The following is a 4,375-nucleotide window of genomic DNA, read 5'->3' on the forward strand; positions in this document are numbered from 1 at the left end:
TAATTTACTGTCATAACATATAAAAAGCTCGCGCCTGTGAGATATCAACAAAACATTAGAAAAATAGCTCACACCAAAGCCTTCACCGAGTATTTACCGGACAACCCGCTTCCAAGCTGCGCAAACTTATTTCACTGCGCACGGGCTATGAGCGCAGCCCAGCTGTTGAAACCAGTTTTCCCCCGAAAAGTCGGGGGAAAATTAGTGAATCGTTTTAACTCCGATTTCGCGTGGTTTCTTTCATCGCGTTATTTTTCAACTTTATAAGTTCAATTTGCATTTTTAACGATTTGTTTCGGTAAGTCCATACCGAAAGTTATCAGAATCTGCAAAGTTGTGTTTTACGTTACATGTGACCTTTTAAGATCGCTACCGACTATATGACATGCAAACAAAATGGCGTCTGCCTCCCGACTGAATTTTTAACATCAGTGAAACATATTCTGACAAGCATAAAACTGCCATAAAAATGGTTAATTATGCTTAAGCTGAGTGTGCAAACCACTCAATGTATAAAATAGCTTAAATGTAGAAGTGAAAGTCGGTAAAATAAATCTGTACAAAGTGAACTCAAAAACATCTGATCGAACGGTTTTCGAACTCCGGGCACGGCATGCGTCATATTATGGCGTCATACGATTGTTAGCGCTTCAGCTTCTCGGCGGATAAGCTGGGCCCCGTCTCGCATATCGCAATATACGAGCCGGTACAGGCCAAAGAGACGATGCCCCCTTATCTTTATACGTGTATGACCTCTCTGTCGTGGTTTGACGTCACAGAGGAAAATCCATTTTCGACATTTATTGCGAGTCATTTTTAAGATTGAGCGTATAACGTTATACATAAGCACACAAACTCACTTCATATATACTTATGTCGTTCAGATATCAGGCAGTATTTTATTCGCTCACACTTTCCATAAAGATGTCAAATGTAAAAAAATCGTCGCACAGTGCTTTTATCGGTACACGATAAAAAGCGGAGACATTTACTGTTTTTTAACGCATAACAAAAATTCGTAAAATATTTAGCAGTTCTATTTTTCAAACCCTCGAAGTATTTGCACTTGAATCTATACCATCGCATTGGAAATTGAATATCCTACATTACTGTGTAATTTCATAGTCGTAAGTAGATCCAGCACCACGCGAACGCAATTCTCGCACAACGTTCACTTTTTCAAACCTCATGAAAATGTGAAAAAAAACCTCGGTATGCAGGGGGTTAACTGGTTCTCAGATCTTTCAGCGCGACTTCAATATACAGACGGAGTCCAGCTTGACCAATACGGATGTGACGTCAAATAAACGAGCAGGGCTCCGTTGTTCAAAACAACCTTATCTCTTAAGGTCAACCTTATCTCTAAGATTACACCCTTAGACCTTTACTAAGGTTAGCCTCCCGTTGCACGAAACAACCTTAACCAAACTAAGGAGATTGCGAGGAGTTTGAGGAAGCAGAGAGTCTACAGGGACAGGACGAGTCAACTGTACACGCTGAATGATTTCGAACTTTTTTCTCGCTACCGTTTGTCACGTGAAGCTATTATAGCTCTTGTAGAAAAAGTTGAGCCAATAATCGGAAAGAGTACACAGCGTTCACACGCCATTTCTGTCGAGTCACAGGTGCTCTTGACTTTACGCTATCTCGGCAAAGGTGGCTTCCTGTCCGAGATCAGGGACCTCCACGGCCTTGACAAGTCAACCGTTTCGAGGTCCCTGCACAGAACAGCCAGTGCTTTTTGCACGGTGCTAAATAACATTCATTTTCCATGGGGACCACAAGAACAGATAGCAGTTAAAGAGGGCTTCTACAAACTATCCGGGTTCCCCAAAGTTCTTGGAGCAGTTGACGGGACTTTGATCCCAATAATAAGACCCCCTATCGCCGAGGAAGCAGCGTTTGTTTGCCGGAAGGGCTACCACGCCGTGAATGTTCAGGCTATTTGTGACAGCTCTCTTCGGTAAGATATTTTCTTCACTTTTTTAATAAGCAAAAACTGATAAAGCATAATGATTTCAGTATTTTCCGATTCTAATAAGCTCGAAAGGTAAACATATCCCGATGCGTCACGGGTTTGTTTACATTAGCAACGACCTTGACCTGACATATTGATGCTAGTTCCCTGTCCAGTTAAAAATAGTCTATCAATTTCACTGATTTAAAAGACACGTTATCATGTTTATTCTCTCATATTTCCGGTATGCTATTTTATGTTAAAAAGCATGTTGACTTATTCAAAAACTTATCTCAGATTAGAACTACAAACGTAATGGCAAATATTTATTGAATATTACACACCTAAATAGCGAAGGGTCACAAGCACCTGCCTAGACACCTATACATGTAAATGAACATACGAGATCAAGATGTAAGTAAAACCAGCATTTTTAGTTCTGCTACAGGAAGACTATAATATTTTTAATCCTTTTCAATGATTATTTATAATCCCTTGTTTTCTTGTCTACAGCTTCACAAATGTGGTAGTCAAGTGGCCGGGGTCGACCCACGACTCGCTCATTTGGAGCAACTGCAGCATTGCCACTAAGATGGAACAGCACGCACCGGATGGGTGGCTCCTTGGTGATTCTGGGTAGGTTGTGGAGGTTTTAACCCCCTTATTGTGACACTCTAGCTCACATTTCTTGGAGGTCATATATTACTGACTAATATCATTTTAGTGCTCGCTAGCTGGTCCAGCATAATGACATTATATTAGTATAAGTAAGGATCTATGATTGAAAAGTGGACATTTCATTTCACTTCCGCACATGTATATGACTATGAGTCGGTTTTCGAATGTATCAATATTTTCATATATTTGGTAATTGCGTATGTATATATACTCTCCCAAAAAAGAAACGCATATAGGAATTTCAACTGTAATTTTATGTTTATTTGGAAACATCTTGTAGGCTTTATGAGTCAATGAAATATAGCGAAATTGCACACTGGGAATGCAGACTTATCCGTCTTTGGCACCAACTCGAAGAAAGTCAGTTTTAGTGTCACATGGAGACGTGTGGTGGCGCTGAAGTCAATACCTCGTGTGACCACCGTGGGCATCCAGAACTGCACGGCATCGCCTCGGCATCGAACGAAAAAGTCTCAGAATCTCGTGTTGCCCAATCGCAGCCCACTCTGCCTGTAGTGCCTGTGCAAGTTGCTGAAGTGTCTGGGGCTGAGGGTTACGGCGTCGCACCCGTCTGTCCAGGGCATCCCACAGATGTTCGATCGGGTTTAAGTCCGGTGATCTTGAGGGCCAGGGGAGCACATTGGTGTTGTGGTTCTGGAGGAAGTCTCTAGTGTGACGTGCTGTGTGGGGCCTGGCATTGTCCTGTTGAAACAACTCCCTCTGGCGATCAATGATTGGAAGGAGGTGTGGGCGTAGGATTTCGTCACAGTACCGTTGAGTTGTCAGGTTGCCCTGGATCATCACCAAATCACTTCTCCTACGGCAGGTGATTATCCCCCACATCATAACACTTCCCCGGCCGAATCTGTCCACCTGGGGAACGCAAGCGTCGGCGAAACGTAAACGTCGACGTCTGTACCCCCGCATTCTTCCATCGCGTCGTTTTAGTAGAAATCGTGATTCATCACTGAACCAGATTCTACTCCAATTCGGTAGGTTCCAGGCCTGAACGTTGGTGCACCATTGAACTCGATGTCGACGATGTTGTTGTCGAAGCACAGGGCCAAAATAAGGTCTTCTGACACGTAAACCAGCCTCTCTCAACCTGTTCCTGACGGTCTGTGCAGAAAGCCTCCTCAATCCGGGTATTTGTCGAGCGGTACTGGTCGCATTTTGCGTTCGTCAACAATATTCCAAATACAGTGAATAATCGACAGACAGCGATCAACCTTTTATACCCATCATTGGGACTATCTGATCCCCAACTTTCACGTGCATTGCATGTGAATTGTGTATTCTGTGACACTACACGCCGAAATTGAAAATCATGCTGTTAAATACGGGTATTTTACGGGTGGTGCGTTTTGTTGTGATGTTTCAAAACATAAACACTATAGGACTCATAAACAGAGCAAAACCTTTTGTAAAATGAATCATGTTTTAATTCATTGCTACATGAAATTGCTATTTTCATGGTGCGTTTCTTTTTTGGGAGAGTATATATATATGTGTTGATTTAAATCCAAAACACCTCTTCCAGCTTGCATATATACATATATATGAAAACTGGAAGAGGTGTTTTGAATTTAATTCAACACATGTGGTAATTGGTATGTCTCAAAACAAAGTGTCACTTTAACTGTCATATACATACAGAGAGTACACAATGAAGTTTTGTAACTATCAATCATGACATCATTGATATGTTGGTATAACAATCAAGTAATGCGTTTTTCGGAT

General features: G+C 41.9%; 1 long non-coding RNA gene across 1 annotated transcript; it reads left to right on the forward strand.

Annotated features, from left to right (window-relative positions):
* The first annotated feature begins 2,327 nt into the window (after nt 1-2,327).
* Nucleotides 2,328-2,593, forward strand: LOC124277925. Its single transcript, XR_006898938.1, has 2 exons — nt 2,328-2,371; nt 2,471-2,593. It is a non-coding gene; the product is annotated as an uncharacterized LOC124277925 (long non-coding RNA).
* Nucleotides 2,594-4,375: the final 1,782 nt, after the last annotated feature.

Source organism: Haliotis rubra, unplaced genomic scaffold, assembly GCF_003918875.1.
Source record: "Haliotis rubra isolate DU_JTF1 unplaced genomic scaffold, ASM391887v1 Scf23, whole genome shotgun sequence".
NCBI lineage: Eukaryota > Metazoa > Mollusca > Gastropoda > Lepetellida > Haliotidae > Haliotis > Haliotis rubra.